The sequence below is a fragment of the Protopterus annectens genome, chromosome 4.part0 (genome assembly GCF_019279795.1).
Source record: "Protopterus annectens isolate FY-2018-M chromosome 4.part0, PAN1.0, whole genome shotgun sequence".
In the NCBI taxonomy this organism is placed as follows: Eukaryota; Metazoa; Chordata; order Ceratodontiformes; family Protopteridae; genus Protopterus; species Protopterus annectens.
In genome coordinates, this window is record NC_056733.1 from 895,599,298 (window position 1) to 895,619,611 (window position 20,314).

General features: G+C 36.9%; 1 protein-coding gene across 2 annotated transcripts in view; it reads right to left on the reverse strand.

The window, feature by feature from the left end:
- LOC122799654 (asialoglycoprotein receptor 2-like) overlaps positions 1-20,314 on the reverse strand; it is a 308,957-nt gene that overhangs the window by 221,294 nt on the left and 67,349 nt on the right. Inside the window, exon 2 of one of the 2 annotated variants that reach the window (XM_044068858.1) lies at positions 14,033-14,095. The exons of the other annotated variant lie outside the window; for it this stretch is intronic. The gene's annotated coding sequence lies outside the window, so the exon portion shown is untranslated. The remainder of the gene's footprint in view (positions 1-14,032; positions 14,096-20,314) is intronic. 2 annotated transcript variants of the gene reach the window in all.

Here is a 20,314-nt window from a genome sequence, read left to right on the forward strand (position 1 = left end):
TCCACATATTGGTGGAATATACCAAAAAACTTAAAATGGTGACTATTGAACTGATTTGTATGTCTAGCTAAGGCGTTGGTTAATTTTCCATTTCTAATATCCGATATGTGTTCCTTAATCCTATCCCTCAAACGCCTACTAGTTTTCCCAACATAAAAACTTTCGCAGTGTTGACACACTGCAATGTAAACAATATTACGTGTATAACAATTAATATGTTGGTGTATCCTAACAATATGTCTATTAACTGTCACCATTTTATCAATGTTGATTACATATTTACATACAGAACACCTCCCACATTTAAAATTACCCATAGGTTTGTTAGAAAACTTCACAGCCCCAGCGTTTAGACCTTCAAACAACTCCTTAAATGATGTATCTTTCCTGAAAATGTATGTAATACTTCCTTTAAAAAGTTCCCCCATTATGTTATCCAATTTTATGAAGTTCCAATTCTTTTTTATAATGCTTCTAATGACCTCAAAAGTATCATTATAAGTAGTGATAAATAAAGGTGTTCTATTACATGCAAATCGCTTGTTAACAATGTTTTTAGTTTGATTGCTACTAATGGACATACCCACAGTATCATTCAATAAGGCTTTGTAAAAGCCATTCTCCCTTTTATTTATAACTTCATTAGCAATGCTACTACAAAATTCAGTTGGGTAGCCCCGATTCAAAAAAAGTGTGATAATGAATTTTAATTCTTTGTGAAAATCCACCTCCTCACTCACCATTCGGGCTGCTCTAACCAGCTGGCCTTTGACCACAGCCTTCTTCTGGTGGTCAGGATGCCAGCTGTCATAGTGTAGATAGGAGTTTGAGAAGGTGGGTTTTCTATATATGTTTGATGTTAACTTATTTTTGCTAGTATCAAAAGATAATTTAATATCCAAATAACTTATACTATCCTGACTTGCATTGTATGTGAATTTCAAAAACCATACACTACTATTTAGGTATTCAATGAAGGCCTTTAAACCTGCCTGTTCACCGTTCCAAATAATAAATAAATCATCTAAAAATCGGCCATAAAACTTAACATGTGTAAAAAATTCTGAATTGAACACATAATTTAACTCCCAGTATGTTAATACAAAGTTTGCAAAACTGGGGGCGCAAGCTGCCCCCATGGCCACTCCACTCTTTTGTTTAAAATAGGCAATCAAGCAGGTGACAGGTTGTTTAATGGGATTAAGGTGATTATTTAAGCATGTGGTTTGTTACGCTACAGTGTTCTGAAGAAGTCCGTGGAGACGGACGAAACCTAGGTCGACGCACTGTTGTTTGAGACGTATTGTTGTTTTAATCAATAAACAAACTTGTCATACTTTTGGAGCGTTTATTGGCCTCGTTTCAGCACATCTGTAATTTGTGGTTCGAATTTGGTTTTGGATACAACATCTCCACATTGATTCGTGCTAACTTCCCCTCCAGGGCTTGTGCAGCTAATCGAACACGGGTCATCTGGAGTACAGTAAGAGCTTTATATCTCTGATCCACCGGAACTTCATTATAGATATTTTGTGCATTTTCAGCACTGGGGAAATAAATACATCATAAACATATTATTAATTAATTTATTTGTGACCACGCAGTACCTGTGGACTCACAAATGTGTCTCTTTTTGCAGGAAAGACTTAAGGGGTCACATTTAATTGGAAAGGAAGACAATTTCAAAGAAGTAGTATTCTCTGTGATACATATCTATCCCGCCAATGTGTTCTATTTATATTGCAAAAAAAAAAAAAGATTTAAATCACTTGAGTGGATATTTATACCTCCATTGGACTTGCGAATGTTCTCATAAGTCTGATGGCATAGGGTCTGTTAAGGCTCTATAGGTAAGGCAGAGGTCACTCTTCAATAGCCTGTATGACACTGAGAAGAGAGACAAGTCTTTGAGATGGTCTGCATAGTTTTGATGATTTAGGCCACTGATTATTTTAATAAGAAAGCATTGTGGGCATTCTAGTTATACCAAATGTTTGGCTAGGTATTTATCAGAAGGTATATTATACTCAATGATCGACCTGATGAGTTCAGAATACAGCAGATTGCTCACATACCTGGACCTGGACACCATACCTTAGTAATAAGCTGTGCAATGAAAAGGCACTTTCTAACAATAGTGGACGTGTGGTGATTGAAGGACAGTTTGTTGTCTACATAGGTTCCCAGGTCCCTAACAACTGGATCAATGTTCAGGTGTGTGCTATCAATGTGACAGTTACAAGGAACTTCTTACTTGCCAGAGGATACCATTATACATTTCTTGGCATTCAGTTTTAGTCCATGATTTTGACGCCAGTTTTTGGTTTGGGAAAGGTCCTCTTTGAGGATTTTGGTCTCCTCTGGTGAGTTGGTGGCACCACATTTATAGTCATCTGCAAATATGGTCAGCCATAAACCCTTAACAGCAGCTTTGACCTGGTGCTTTATTAACAAATGCCAACACTTAGAGCCTTTCTACTACACCTTTCTACATGAAAAATAAATGTCATCACAACTGCAAAGATAAAACCACTGTCTCTTCTGACCTCTTTAGAGTATCTGGGAATTATATCAACAGCCAGTAAGAAACAATACTTATCAGCCACAAAATTAATAGAAATGATCCAAAATAATTTCACTCAAGTAAAACACCTTTTGTAATGTAGATTATCAAAGCTGCCAGCTACCTTTCCCTTCTTGAGTCCTGCTGAAATAATTGACCTCTTCTCTGTCCATTGTGTGAATATGAAAATATACACTCACTTATTATTTCCACCACAGCTATTAATTTCTGCACCAGGACTGGTAACCCCCACCCATCGCTCTTCACACTGCATTACTAGGTTACTATACTTGGTACCTACCTATCCTACTAATGTAACATTATGTAAATACCACCTACCCATTGTATTTCCCGAGAGCACTGTATTAAAACATGTCTTCATAATTTACCTAACTAACACACTAGCATACTGTACTGTACTGCATTAACCAGGCTACTACACCTGGTGCCTACCTATTACTCTAACCTGCAAGCATTGTATTAGCAAGTACCTACACTCATATTTTCGTATTACACCAACCTGGAGCAGTACAGTAACAGGTGCATACCCCTGTCATGTACATATTATGCTAACCTATAGCAGTGCACTAACAGGTACATACACCTGGTAGCTGCATGTTATACTTCCATGCAGCACTCTATTAACATGTGTCTACACCTGTAAATAAAGCACAAAACAGTCCCAACAGCTACCTCAATAAAAAGTATATCCTTGACTGAAAAGCAAAAACAAAACAGAGGTAAGGCTCCAGGCTTCTTCAAATAATTTTATTACTGCAGAACACAAGCGCTTTCACCATTAGGCTTCGTCAGGTGTATTAACTAACACATTTGAACCTGCATTTATACCAAAAGTCACATGACCATATTAAAGTCTTAAAGACACATGAAATCACATAAAATGCATTTAAAAACAATACTCAAAAATAAACATTTAACTATAACACATAACTATAAAAATATATTATCTTCGTAGTGGTCTGTTTTTTAAAATAGGTCTTAATGGTACATGGTCATTTAGACCATGTCCATCATTAGCTCTTAGCCTCACTATCCACTTTGTTTCTAGATTTTCAGTTTGTACCTTGATATCACCGTCCCTTAAATTTTCAAAGCTTCTACCTATTACCCTAAAAATAAACCTATGCTGTGTGCTGGTTTCTTTTATATGCCTAGCTAAGGCATTAAACATACTCCCTTTCTTTATATGATATATGTGTTCCCTAATTCTTTCTCTAAGTAGTCTATCAGTTTTACCTACGTAAAATTTTCTACATGTTTGACAAGTAGCTAGATAGACCACATGAGCAGAATCACATTTAGCATTTATACTAAAAATATGCATCATACCTGTATCTGGATGTTGAAATTGTGTGCTTGTATCTATAAAACTACAAAAATGGCATTTGTTACATGGTCTAGTCCCCAAATTATCACTGTGCATAACCTGTTCTCTAGGATTACAAAGTTGTCTTTTTAATGATTTCTGGTTCTTAAAAGTAAATTGTGGATATAACCCTATTAATTTACTTACTTGTTTATAAGAAGTCAAAATATTCCAATTTTTATTGATAACATCTGTATAATGTTTTATATTCCTAGAATAACTAAAACATAACTTTAAAGGTTGTAAAGTTTCTGACTTTGCTTTCACCCTACTACCTTCTATCTGTTTAGAAAAATACGGTCTAGCTTTACTATGTCTTAAGTTTTTTACTGTTTGTAGACTTAGATCAATCAACTTCTGATCATAACCACTTTCTATTAATTCACTTTGTGGATTTACTAGGTTGTAGCATAAAGTCATCTTCTTTTGCATTTAATCTAGAAGCCCTGTATGTTTGATTTTGTGCTACATTTCTAAAAATGAACTGGGGATGCATACTATCTCTTCTAAGGAGGTTATTTACATGACATTCCTTCCTGAACATTTTGGTGTTCAAATGACCATCTAATTCTTGTGATACAGTTACATCTAAAAAAAATATTTCACTGTAGGAATAATTCAAAGTAAATTTAAGAAAACTTGTTGAAACATTAATGTAGTTAACAAAGGGGCATAAGTTCATCTTTTGAACCTCCCCATAACAGAAAGAGGTAATCCACAAATCTACGGAAGAACCTAATTTTGTTTTTTGTATTCACTCATTTCTAACACAATTTTCTCCCATCCTAACATTACAGTATTAGCATAGCTGTTAGCACAGGATGTTCCCATGGCTACACCATGACATTGCCAGTAAAATCTATCCCTAAATACAAATACATTCTTTTCCAACACTAATCTCAATAGCACTCGTGTTTACTCTATAGTATTACAGTCAAATTTCCCATATTCAGCCATTAGTTCAACAACACTTTTAATTCCATAATCATTTGGTATAACAGTGAAGAGTGAAACTACATCAAGTGTTACCAATAATAATTGCATCTTGTCAACATGTTCTCTTTCAGATGTAAAATTATATAAATCCTTTACAAAATGCTCAATGTCTTTCAAAATGTGGTTAGATTGATTTATAAGATTTCTCAGTGTTTTTTCCAAAAAAATGGAGATAGATTCGGTGCACCAATTTCTACCAGCTACAGTAGGTCTCATAGGGGGATTTTTAATATTTTTATGTATTTTGGGTAGACCTTGAATCATCAGTATAGTGGGGTTGTGAATCAAGAAATAATTAAGTAAACTGTCATCTATAAATTTCATTCTTACCATCTCTTTTAGTTGCTTATGAACATGCTCAACCATCTTATTTACTTGTACTATATCAATTGTCTTATATAAAGTTTGTTTGTTTCTTTCGGCTTTTCCCGGTTAGGGGTCGCCACAGCGGAACTCCGGTCCGCTAATGATATATAAAGTATCATCACTTAATAAAAGTAACATTTTCTTATCATAATCTTCTCTATCTAAAATTACAATAGGCACCCCCTTGTCAGCTGGGCATATCATAATAGATTGATTTGTTTGTAAACTTTTTAGTGCCATGCTTTCATCCTTATTTAGATTATACCATTTCTTCCCATTAATTTGTGTTCCTTGTTCATAAAAAATGTTATAAGCATCATCAATACAAACTTTTTCGAAGGCAGCTAACAGTGGATTAAATTTAGGCATAAAATTGCTTGGTTTCCTAAAAACAGAACAGTTACTCCTTTCATTATTATCATATGAAATGTTTAACATTAAATTCCGGGTAAACAATTTAATTTCTAACGCAATGTCAGTAATATTCAAATCCATAGCATGAATAAAGGAAAGTCCTTTTTCTAAAACATTACATTCTGATAATTCATAATTAGACACATTTACTATCAGTTTTTGATGTTTAGAAAGGCTTCCTTTATGGTGTATGGAATCACCATACTGTCCGTTTGTTTCCTCTTGTTTCTCGTCATGCTTCTTCCCCTTGACTGTGTTTGATTCAGCCGACCCCTCCCTCGGCTGACAGATCTGCTCCTGGTGGGTAGAGGGAATTGCAGTCCTGTTGGATGAGGACCACCTACAAAAGTGGGAGAGATGGATTGAAGCTCTTCATTTCCATCCTGAACGCTAACCTGGCTCAGTGCATTAACAGGTGCCTTTACCTGATCCTATGTATTACACTAACCTGACTCAGTGCATTAACAGGTGCCTGTACCTGGTACCTATGTATTACACTAATAGGATTCAGGCACTGGACCCAACCCAGTTTGGTTTCATCAAGGCAGATCTTGCCTACTCAACCTGATGGACTTCTCTGAGAAGGTCACCAAAGCAATGGATGAGGGCAAAATCATTCAGACTGCCGACCTTGAACTGGCCAAGGCATTTGACACAATACCACACTCGGGCATTTTTGAAAAACTCAGTAGATTAAGTACAAACCCGTATATCACCCGGTGGATAGCCAACTGGCTCACAGACAGGACCCAGGAAGTTAGAATTGGGGAGTCCATCTCTATAAAGAGGCCAGTCACAAGTGGAGCCTCTCAGGGATCAGTCCTTGGACTGCTCTTTTTTGGCATTTACTTTTCAGAAGTCAAGGCCAATGTCAGTCGTCTCTGGCTGACTAAATTCACAGAAGATTGCAAATTAGGAGCTGTCATTGAATCTCACACTGACACAAATGTTCTCTAGGAGGGGCTGACACAGACAAACAACTGATGTCAGATTCAAGGACTAAAACTAAATGCCAAGAAATGCATAATAGTATCCTTTGGGAAGTCATCCATCCCTGGTAACTATCATATTGACAACACACCCCTTAGAGTTGACCCAGATAGCAATCTAGCCTTTGATCATCATGTGTCTACAGTGGTGAGGAAATCATTATATGCTGCGCAACTAATAAACAAAGGTATGGCATCTAAGTCCAAGGAAGTCATTGTTCCACTTTATTTGGCATTCATCAGACCTATCATTGAGTACAATGCCCCTTTTGGTATGTGCCTAAGCAGGCATATCTGACAACTGGAATGTCCACAGACGTTCCTCACTAAAAGAATACAGGTCATAAGTAATATGTCCTCTGCAGACTGCCTCAAGGCCCTATCCCTGTATTCCATCTCCTACAGGCTTTTGAGGGGAGATCTATGCCTGGCATACAGGGCATTGTCAGACCCCACTCTGATGGACCTCCTGCATATCCACAAAACAAACAGTACCAAAATTACCCATTCTAAGACTTAAACCTTGCTTGTGATATAATTAGGACCTGATGGAGAGATAGGTATGTATCCCAGAGACTACCAAGTCTATGGAACAGGGTCCTCATCCATGTAAAGCAGAGTTCTTCCCTAACCCAATTCAAGTGCAACTTCGACAACTGGATAGGAAACCGGAAATTCATCCTTGGTCTGGCACCTATGTCTCAAATGCAAACAGGTAACCTGTAAATGGTTCATCTCCCAGGCCCATCCTTACACTTATCAAGGGTATCAGAACTTGTCAGAGATTTGGGATGCATGGCTAGGCTTAAAAAGGCCCTTGTGGCTGTTAGCCTAGTAAACACCTATGAGCCTTGTTTGTTTGTGTCTTTCGGCTTTTCCCAATTAGGGGTCGCCACAGCGGAACTCCAGTCTGCTAATGATTGGCAGTTGATTTTTACATGCCGAGTTACCAGCCCTGACGCACAACCTTCAACGAAGGTACATCCATTCATGCATGTCTCCATGCAGAAGAAGCTCTAGCTGAGAATTGAACTGGACAGCGTCTTATTGTGAGGCGACAACGCTACTATAGCATTGTTGCCTCACAGATTCTCAGCTAGAGCGTCTTCTGCATGGAGACATGAGTGAATGGGCGTACCTTCATTGAAGGTTGCACACTAACCTGGCTCAATGCATTAACAAGTGCATTCACCTGCTACCTATGTGTTACACTAACCTGGCTCAATGCATTAACAGGTACCTAGGTATTACACTAACCTGGCTCAGTGCATTAACAGGTGTATGCACCTGGTACCTATGCATTGCACTGCATGAAAAAATTAAAAAAAAAATGAAAAAACAAGCAAGCACAGGAATCTGTCTAATTTCAACCTCACCACCACAAATGTTGAGGAAGAAATAAAAAAAAATCAGAGAAACTAGTAGTCTTAAAACTTGATTGATGAGCTCAGTCACAGTAATTTCCAAAAATCATGAAACCCAGGTAGTGTTCTAAAGCAACAAGTCTTTATTTGTCCCAGACAAGTGATCCTCAGTAACAAAAATCAGAAATATTTTAACAATGTTAAACATATCAGCTTTTATACACTGAGAAGTAGGTGTGGAAAATATACATATTGTTTAATTGTAAACCGGTCTATTCATGGCAAACAATCTAAACAGGTCCATAAAAGTCCATTTTAGAACAGCAATTAATTCTTACATGGGATAGCACCCACAACCCTCCTGGACATGGGCTGTCACTACTAAATGCAGTCCTGGGTATTGACTAGAGTATCTATGGTATTACATTGGGATGAAAAGGCTAGGCTTGAAATGACCTCCAGGTAAATAGCCTAGTAACCTCCTATGATCCTATAATTACCAACCCACACACACTACTACTACTGATTAGATCAAACTAAATCATAGTTAAGGAAAACACTACCTATCTGCAACCCAAATTCCAAGATCAGGTATTAAGAAAAGCATAACTTCTTTTTCTTCTTCTTTTGGCTTTTTCCCAGTTAGGGGTTGCCACAGTGGATCGCCTGTCCGCTCATGATTGGCAGTGGGGTTTTACGGTGTCGAGTTGCCAGCCTGGCACCCAACCTTCTACATAAGGCACACACACATGCACACACTCACACCTAGGGCCAGTTTAGAGTGTCCAATCCACCTACAGCATGTCTTTGGGATGTGGGAGGAAACTGGAGCACCCGGAGGAAACCCACGCAACCACAGGGAGGACATGCAGACTCTGCACAGAAGGCACCCCAGCCGAGGATTGAACCAGAGAACTTCTTGCTGTGAGGCGGCAATGCTAAACGCTGCACCACCGTGGCCGCCCATTAAGAAAAGCATAACATATACATAAAAAGATATACATAAAAGACTTTAAACTAAAATCACTTTCAGCTAACCAAAGCAATAAAGCCTTCATCAGATCTGTGACAAGAATTAAAATGAAGAAAAAAACATATAGCTATCTAACCATAAACATAAATGACAACACTATAAATATAAAAATACATTTGTCTAATAATATCTAGTAAATAGCCATCCATGTGTATTACTGTGCATAAAAAACAAGTTTTTAACAGCTCAAAAAAATTTCAGTGCTTTGAAAAAAAAAAAAAGAATTGTTGTGGCAGTTTTCATGTTTACAGCCCTAAAAACATGTTTTTACAATGAAAACTAGTAGACAAAACACACAAAAAATACATAAAACAGTGGATGAAGTAAACTAGTAATGTATAGAAGTGTGCATGTGTGCATGAGCATCCGCCAGTGTGGTAAATGGGGGAATTATACCAATGCTATATGGTAATAGCTGCATGAAAAAACGTGTGTTTTGAATTTACCATTTAAGTCTCTCATTGATGGTGGTGCTGCGGTAGCGTTGTCGCCTCACAGCAAGACGTTGTCCTGTTCAATTCTCAGCTAAAGCGTCTTCTGTGTGGAGACATGCATGAATGGGCGTACCTTCGTTAAAGGTTGTATGTCAGGGCTGGTACCTCAGTGTGTAAAAATCTGCTGCCAATCATTAGCGGACCGGAGTTCCGCTGTGGCGACCCCTAACCGGGAAAAGCCAAAAGAAACAACAACAACATTGATACAATAAATCTAATCAAAGCAGAATAGAGATTAAAGTAACTAAATATATATATATATATATATATATATATATATATATATATATATATATATATATATATATATATAGATATATATATATATATATATATATATATATATATATATATATATATATATATATATATATATATTTATACACATTCTACACATCATTTTTATTACTATCTAGTATATTTTTAGTACATAAAATATTCATGAAAAAATTCCCTAAAAGCCTTTAGAAATTGTGTGGCAGCTTACGTAAATTCAACACACTCTTATTAGAGCAATAGTAGTTAAGTCCTGGTTTTCTGAATGCATTTAATTTCTATCCATCCTCAACCCCTTTTTCCCATGGAGTCGGGGTGTCACTTTCAACAGTGACAATCATCTCGAGCTAAAATTTACACCACCAGGTGGCTAGCCCTGCCATGGTAGTTCATCTGTACTAACTCGCACCTAAAGCCAATTTTAGACTGTCCAGTCTATCTACTGCATGTCTTTGGAATGTGGGAGGAAACCATAGCACCTGGAGGTAAACAACACAACCACAGGGAGGACATGCAGACTCTACACAGAAGGCAACCCAGCCAAGAATCGAACCAGAGAGTCTCTTGTTGTGATGTGACAATGCTAACCACTATACCACCCCGGCTGCCATCCATCTGCCAGCATAATTCTTTTTTCTCCAACACACCATTGATGTCCCCTTCAAGCTCATCTATTTTCATACAGTCCAGAATGATTCATTTAAAACCAGAGTGTCTGGAGTGTTTTAATAAGTGTTTGGATAAGGTGTTCCTCTGGCATTTACGTCTGATGTTAGAAAGATGACCTGAAATTCTCATTTTCAGGGTCTTACTCACATAAAATGCAGTGCAGTCATTACACATGGTCCTATACAGAACTTTTCAGTATTACAGTTACCACCTGCTGAAGATTTCACCATCTATTTAAGATAGGGGCATTCAAATGAGTTGCATTCCATCAAGTATTCATAGAAGGTGCAGTTAGGTGTCCCACAGAATTTAGTGCTCATGTCATCCTGGGGTTCCTTATCTTTCCCACATAGCTATGTATACCTCTGCTCTTTTTATATACAAAAGTAGGGTGATCTTGTAAAACCCTTACAAGCTGCTGATTGTCAGTGAGGATGGCCCAGTTCTCCTTAGTAATGGCTTTAATTGTATTGAAATCCCAGGTGTAAGTTGGAAAGCAACTGTCCTTACTTTTCCCCTCTTTTGGGTTAGGGTAGCCTTGTAGCATAATTCTATCAAAAGGCCTATTCTACATAGGGTCATTGTTAATTTTACAATCTCAGCGATATCCAGGATTATATGTAACATGTTTGATTCATATCCGTTGGTTAAGAAATCATTTTCAAGATCATTCATATATTTGAGAAAAGAGGCCAAATCTGTGGTAATGCGTGCTAATCTGTAGCCTTGTGATTTTATTACATTGTGTTTACTTTTTACTGGATGCATACTTTGTCTGTTCACTCTTGTTAGTTTCCTGTATAAGTTACTAATTAATTTTCCTCTGTCTTTATCAGTACTGACAGTCATATCAGGGAGCTGCACCGACTCCGAAATGATGAAAGTGGTAAATTTCAGGAAGGAGGTGGAGTTATTGATGTAATGGATAAACTCAGTGAGTTTAGATTTCTCACCTTGCCAAACTATGAATACATCATCAATAAAGCAAAGGTAGCTAGTCATAAATCTCTGGTATTCACTTTGCAGTACAAATTCCTCCTCCTCCCACATGCCTAAGGCCACACTGGCCAAGCAAGGGCCATAGCTGCACCCATAGCTATCCCCCCCCCTCATTTATTTGTAAGCCTGGCCATTGAAACTGAAAAAATGTAACTCAACACACAAAGTTTATTAGCTTTACCAAGTATTCAGTTTGCCCTTGTGTAACATTGTTATTTCTGCCATAAGCCTCTGTAGCTGCTTCAGTACAGTACATGTATGGTAACACAGCATAAAGGGCTTTAACATCAATAGTTACCAAAATATTTTGTTCATTCACATGCACTTCTTTAATTGTTCTTAAAAAATCAAGTGAATCTAAAATAAAATATGAGTTATTTTCAGCAAGGGGCTGAAGAATAAATTGCAAGTATGTGGCAGTGGACTCTGATATGGAACCTCAACTTGTAATAACAGGTCTGTAAGATGGATTTTCCCTATTCTTATGGGGTTTGGGAATCCCAGAAAAACAAGGTAACTTAGGGTGAGGGGTTCAAATACCCAAAAAAGTTTTCACTAATAAATTCTTTATGAAGCATTGTGGTTAGCTTATCTTTCCATTCTATATATGCAGTTTTAACTCCCCTCAAAGTAATGTTTAGAATAAAACTCAGGTGTATTCAGCATGCGCTCTATTTTCATTATATAAATGTCAGTATCTGTAACAAGTATGTCCACACCCTTGCCAGCCTTCATAATGTATAGTTCTATCATTGCTCAAATTCTTATACGTTAATATCTCATCCTTTGAAATATTATAAAACTTACATTTTGGTGGTATTTTGAGTGCCTTTCTTTTGTCGAGCTCTCATTTTGACTGTTATTTTTCTCTTGAAATACAAGTTTTAAATTCAGTTTTCTCACATGCATTCTTAAATCAGTGATGGTCTGGGTCTCACCGCTCCTTCCCTGAGGTATAAATGTAAGTCCTCTGTTAAGCGCTTTTTCAAGTGTTGTCAGTGGTTTCTTTGAATAATTCCAGATCCTGTAGGATGATTCCATCTGCAGGCTTGTGGCCCTGATAAGTAGAATTGTTGTCCCCCAGGTACCTCAACTCTCTCACCCCTATCCACTGTTTCCTCCTCCAGTTGTTCTGGTCCTCTCTCCTTGGGTTCAGATGGTAGTTCGCTTCTTCTGTCTGGAACCTCAGTGGGCTGTATCTCTGGTTGTAGTTTTAATTGTTGTGATGATAATTCTTGTTCATATGTACTGGACTCTGGTGATATGAGCCCTGGAAGTTGATTTTAAATGGTATAAATGTAGTTTTGTTTGCCAGTAAGCATGTCTAAAGAAGCAATGTTATTATTGTGAAAGCGCTTATTAAAGTTGTCTTTCTGAGAAAGTTTGAGAAGTCTGGTGCCTGTTGCCTTGTACCTGCATGATTTTTGGATTTTCTGAGTTTTGCTTTACTGCTGCTTTGTGTGACTTATCACTGGTTTCCTGCTTTTCTGTGAACCCTGGAAGTTGGATAGTGGTTGTTTAGGATTCTGGTGTTCTCTCATGTCTGTATCTGGGGTCCAAGGGGGACTGGATATCATTGATTGGTCATTCGTCTGTCTGGTCCAGTGGGTGTGTTCATGTTGTGAAAAACCTGTTCATTCATAACACCCGCCTTACCAGCTTGAACACTCAGATTGTTGTTGTCAATATTATTGTCAGTGTAATTGTTGTTGGCATTACTGGCATCATAATTATTGTTATTGGTATCACTGGTGATATCTGCTGGTGTCTGTGTTAACCTGTTGCTGGCTCTCCTGTTAATATGTCTCTAGAATGTGGTGCAGAGGAGAAGACCCCTGCAAAACATATTGAAATATTGTTTTCCCTGATAAATAACATTAGTTATGGTGGTGGCTGGACAGCAGGGTCAGTAGTGTGGTCACTGGCATGCATGTCAGTGGTAAGACCAAACACACCCTTTTCCCTTTGCCTTCTATTTTTAATGACCATGCCAAATTCTTTTGACCGTACTTACAAATGCTGATATCTCTTGTAAATGTTTTGGATTTTCTTATACATTTTTCATTACAGGACTCGGATATTCTGCCTTTAATTATACACTTCTTTAGGTAATAGCTAAAAGCACAAGGAAATAACATCGCAAGAGCATTAATGCCAGTCTGCACAAGACAAAACTGTATTTTTACTACAAATTTAAAATGATAGAAGATATTAATTTTCTGAGAGGTAAGTATTATTTTTAGTTCTGGTATTATACCAACTCTGTCAATATAGGAGTATGATATTTACTGATTTTGCAGCAAAGAGCATCTTTATTGTGAGCAAAATAGCAATAATAATAATAATAATAATAATAATAATAGTAATAATAGTAATAATAATATAATAATAATAATAGCAATGATAATAATAATAATAATGATAATAATAATAATAATAATAATAATAATAATAATAATAATAATAATAATAATAATAATACCTGTAGGCCTCCTGGTGATCCCTGCTTATGTATGACTGTACCCCAGAAAATTTTGATTTTTTTCTAGAAAACATGTCACAGAAAGTATCATTAAACTCAGCTACAGACTACACTTAGATGAAGACTTTAGGTTTAAAGCAAAATATACCATTTCATCTTCATGTTACTTTTTTCATTTTGTAAGACTATATTTGGAGGACACTATTCATTTCAAGTGTCAGCAAGTTTAATTTTTATGAAGAAATGCATGAGTTTTACTAATGATGCAATGCCATCTTAACAGAAATATAACCTGGAGATGTAAGACATTCTATACCCTACAATTAAGTGATATAAACACCTGCATCATTTTTAAGTTATGGCCAACAGCATCCCAGAAATTAGGTTTCCAAGAACCAGAGAGTCTCTTGTTGTGAGGTGACAATGTTAACCACTATACCACCCCGGCCGCCATCCATCTGCCAGCATAATTCTTTTTTCTACAACACACCATTGATGTCCCCTTCAAGCTCATCTATCTCCATACAGTCCAGAATGATTCATTTAAAACCAGAGTGTCTGGGGTGTTTTAATAAGTGTTTGGATATCAGTCATATCAGTCAGATATAGTCTCTCATTGATGGTGGTGCTGCGGTAGCGTTGTCGCCTCACAGCAAGACGTTGTCCTGTTCAATTCTCAGCTAAAGCGTCTTCTGTGTGGAGACATGCATGAATGGGCGTACCTTCGTTAAAGGTTGTATGTCAGGGCTGGTACCTCAGTGCGTAAAAATCTGCTGCCAATCATTAGCGGACCGGAGTTCCGCTGTGGCGACCCCTAACCGGGAAAAGCCAAAAGAAACAACAACAACATTGATACAATAAATCTAATCAAAGCAGAATAGAGATTAAAGTAACTAAATATATATATATATATATATATATATATATATATGTAGATATATATATATATATATATATATATATATATATATATATATAAATATATATATATATATATTTATACACATTCTACACATCATTTTTATTACTATCTAGTATATTTTTAGTACATAAAAATATTCATGAAAAAATTCCCTAAAAGCCTTTAGAAATTGTGTGGCAGCTTACGTAAATTCAACACACTCTTATTAGAGCAATAGTAGTTAAGTCCTGGTTTTCTGAATGCATTTAATTTCTATCCATCCTCAACCCCTTTTTCCCATGGAGTCGGGGTGTCACTTTCAACAGTGACAATCATCTCGAGCTAAAATTTACACCACCAGGTGGCTAGCCCTGCCATGGTAGTTCATCTGTACTAACTCGCACCTAAAGCCAATTTTAGACTGTCCAGTCTATCTACTGCATGTCTTTGGAATGTGGGAGGAAACCATAGCACCTGGAGGTAAACAACGCAACCACAGGGAGGACATGCAGACTCTACACAGAAGGCAACCCAGCCAAGAATCGAACCAGAGAGTCTCTTGTTGTGAGGTGACAATGTTAACCACTATACCACCCCGGCCGCCATCCATCTGCCAGCATAATTCTTTTTTCTCCAACACACCATTGATGTCCCCTTCAAGCTCATCTATCTCCATACAGTCCAGAATGATTCATTTAAAACCAGAGTGTCTGGGGTGTTTTAATAAGTGTTTGGATAAGGTGTTCCTCTGGCATTTACATTGGATGTTAGAAAGATGACCTGAAATTCTCATTTTCAGGGTCTTACTCACATAAAATGCAGTGCAGTCATTACACATGGTCCTATACAGAACTTTTCAGTATTACAGTTACCACCTGCTGAAGATTTCACCATCTTTTTAAGATAGGGGCATTCAAATGAGTTGCATTCCATCAAGTATTCATAGAAAGTGCAGTTAGGTGTCCCACAGAATTTAGTGCTCATGTCATCCTGGGGTTCCTTATCTTTCTTTCCCACATAGCTATGTATACCTCTGCTCTTTTTATATACAAAAGTAGGGTGATCTCGTAAAACCCTTACAAGCTGCTGATTGTCAGTGAGGATGGCCCAGTTCTCCTTAGTAATGGCTTTAATTGTATTGAAATCCCAGGTGTAAGTTGGAATGCAACTGTCCTTACTTTTCTCTTCTTTTGGGTTAGGGTAGCCTTGTAGCATAATTCTATCAAAAGGCCTATTCTACATAGGGTCATTGTTAACTTTACAATCTCAGTGATATCCAGGATTATATGTAACATGTTTGATTCATATCCGTTGGTTAAGAAATCATTTTCAAGATCATTCATATATTTGAGAAAAGAGGCCAAATCTGTGGTAATGCATGCTAATCTGTAGCCTTGTGATTTTATTACATTGTGTTTACTTTTTACTGGATGCATACTTTGTCTGTTCACTCTTGTTAGTTTCCTGTATAAGTTACTAATTAATTTTCCTCTGTCTTTATCAGTACTGACAGTCATATCAGGGAGCTGCACCGACTCCGAAATGATGAAAGTGGTAAATTTCAGGAAGGAGGTGGAGTTATTGATGTAATGGATAAACTCAGTGAGTTTAGATTTCTCACCTTGCCAAACTATGAATACATCATCAATAAAGCAAAGGTAGCTAGTCATAAATCTCTGGTATTCACTTTGCAGTACAAATTCCTCCTCCCACATGCCTAAGGCCACACTGGCCAAGCAAGAGCCATAGCTGCACCCATAGCTATCCCCCCCTCATTTATTTGTAAGCCTGGCCATTGAAACTGAAAAAATGTAACTCAACACACAAAGTTTATTAGCTTTACCAAGTATTCAGTTTGCCCTTGTGTAACATTGTTATTTCTGCCATAAGCCTCTGTAGCTGCTTCAGTACAGTACATGTATGGTAACACAGCATAAAGGGCTTTAACATCAATAGTTACCAAAATATTTTGTTCATTCACATGCACTTCTTTAATTGTTCTTAAAAAAATCAAGTGAATCTAAAAATATGAGTTATTTTCAGCAAGGGGCTGAAGAATAAATTGCAAGTATGTGGCAGTGGACTCTGATATGGAACCTCAACTTGTAATAACAGGTCTGTAAGATGGATCTTCCCTATTCTTATGGGGTTTGGGAATCCCAGAAAAACAAGGTAACTTAGGGTGAGGGGTTCAAATACCCAAAAAAGTTTTCACTAATAAATTCTTTATGAAGCATTGTGGTTAGCTTATCTTTCCATTCTATATATGCAGTTTTAACTCCCCTCAAAGTAATGTTTAGAATAAAACTCAGGTGTATTCAGCATGCTCTCTATTTTCATTATATAAATGTCAGTATCTGTAACAAGTATGTCCACACCCTTGCCAGCCTTCATAATGTATAGTTCTATCATTGCTCAAATTCTTATACGTTAATATGAGCCAAGGTATTGTTATAAAAATAAAAAGAATCTCAAAAGGTTACTTTGTCAACCACAAAAGTCCAAGGAGATGAGTTATGGTCTTAACAAATGTGGGCACTGCAGTGTCTGTGATGTTTTGCGTGACAACAGGAGCCTCGTACATCCTATAACAAACAAGAAGTAGGAATTCAAAGTTAAGGCAAACTGTAAAACAACAAATTTAGTATACCTGGCTGTGTGTTTAGCTTGCCCTTCCTTCTATGTTGGCATGACCACTCGCTCACTGAGAGAGGGTCAGAGAGCATTTGGCTGCCATCAGAAATTATGAACCAGATAGAAGTGCTCTAGCCAAACATGCTCTCTGTGCAGGGGGAATGCATCAGTTCCAATTCAAAGTTATTGGATGTATTTTTCAAGATTCAAGGGTGGGTGACGTGAAAAATAAACTGGAATTAAGAGAGTTAAAATGGATTATTGAGTTACAGGCAGAAAAAGAACCAGGGCTCAATGATAAAACATTGATTAAGCCCTATCTAAGAACAAGACGTTTATAAAATCTGCTTATATTGTTATGTTTTATTAAAAACTCTGTACTTGTTTTTTTTATTTTTACTTCACTGATGAAATGTCAGTTTGAGTATTAAATTGTGGGGTTAGCCAGCTGCAGTATGTCTTTGGCTAGATAACTATTAATATGCTGTCTCTTTAACTTGAGTGCTGAATAGATGCAATCAATTAACAGCAACTTGGTAGAGCTCAGGAAGTATATAAAGTGGTTTTAGCTTATGTTGTTTCATTCATGGTCTGAAGAAGCATCTGTGATGTGAAAGCGCTAACCGTATTAAAGTTTTTTATATTATTTCTGCCTTTTTCTCCCTCTGATTCATTTTAAACCAGCCTGTTCCAGACAAACAATATAAACAGGGTTGTAAAAGTGCATTTAAGAACAGTAAGTACCCACATCCACACACTACTACTGATTAGAGCAAACTAAATCCTAGTTAAGGAAAACAAGGCTACATGGGATCTTCATTTCCAGGATGATGAATATCAGAAAATGGTGTGCAGTATTACGTAACAGACCCAACCATCCTTTACAGAAACCATATATAACGCAACTTATAAGGCTGTCACTATGAGATGAGTGTGCAAGGCTGCATTTTTACATTTAATAAGCAATAACGCATTCCCTCTTTTCCATGTCTTAGTAAAACTTTCATGGAATTATTCTTGTAGCCTCAATTACATAATGCTTCAGAATACCCATTCCATCCTTAAGAACGTAAACAAAGTAAGTTTTGAAAATTACTGTTTTATTTTTACCCTTGTTGGTACTGGGAATTTTAGGGGTAGCATCTTCTCGGTGACAAAAATTGTATTTTTATGGTGAAACATGTGTCATTTTAACCTCTTCCAACACAATGCAGGTATATTCTAGGGATGTAGTCTGTGTGACTCCATTAAGTAAAGTAATATATGCACCCATTGCAAGGACAAATATGTTATGTGGCAGAATGTTACAATGAAATGATTATGCAAGTCTGCATTTGTTGCCTCCATGTAGGAGGCAATATCTCAATCACCCATTGATAGTTATTAGTACAATATTTAGGGAATTATATTTGGACTGTCACGAAAATAATTTGTCTAAGAAAGATATTCCATTCTTAATGGCTTAAATGCATCTTATCTTTTAAGTTGACTGCCATTTTGCCTTTGTCGGGACAAGGATTTTACAGTGGCTTAACATTATTTATTTGTTTATTTTTTTAACTATTTGATTTCTGGATAGGTGGATTAGTCATCAGACCCTTTTCAGCCATGACCCAGGTACAATGAGAAGCACAACTGTCTACGGTTTGCACGGGTGACTAAAGCTATGACTTTTTAATGAACTGCCCCCTGAATCTTCCCACCTTAATTTGCCAGCTGAACAAGTCACTTAACCCAACAGTGTTTTTGGGCAATTGGAAATTTGAGCTAGGCTTCTAAATGGTCTCCTAGACTGCCTGTCTAGTATGTATCCATGAGTATATCTGTGAGTATGAGCACTATATAATGTAATCACAGAATGCACAATTCAGTTTGTACAGTACAGTAAACAGAAATGGAATAGTTTTCATTACTTCCAAGAAGATTTTGATGATAGCAATGGACATAAGAAGTGATTATTTCAATCTTAAAATATTCAGTCGCAACAATAATGATTGATTTTACTTTATTCTGGCAGAAAATATATATATAATTATATGCCACATTCTAAAACTGCACTTCATCAAACTTCAAATGATCAAGGACTAAAGATGAACCAACAACTCATCTAATCTCTTGGATGGATGTTAATATATATTCTATAGGGAAGGGAGTCTCACATGCTGCCTGAATTCACATTTTAGGTTTGTTTTACCAAGAGTCTAATCAAAATCAAGCAGGGCACATATAACAAACAAGAAAAAAAATAGCTCCTTATTGAAATGTCAGCACTTGAAATACTGAGTGCTGAAATGCAGAAAAAAGAAACTGCAGAAGAAAAGTGAGTTTCCAGCATTTCTTATCTCCTTTAATCTTTTTTCAAGGGGGGCAAGCTACCCTGCACATCCAAACCTCCATGAACTTATATATACTCTAAGTCCAAGATCACCATACCTTGGAGAAAAGGGAATATTCCAGGAAATGGCCATCTTGGACTGGGTATACAGTACATAAGTCCATTTTTTCTGCGATTCATCTCCTTGCTTTGGGATTTGCTCTACAGTGTCGTGACATTTCAAGTAGATGCCAAAAAGCATATGTAAACATTGCAATATTCCTTCTCAAGTGACCTAACAGTGACACAGTAGTATCATAAAGCACCCCTTTCACACCTAAGAATAAGAACACTTAATTTTATATTCAAAAGTCGGTTGTAAATTTACCTTAGTTTATCTTGAAACGTATCAATTAATCTTATTTTTAACTTA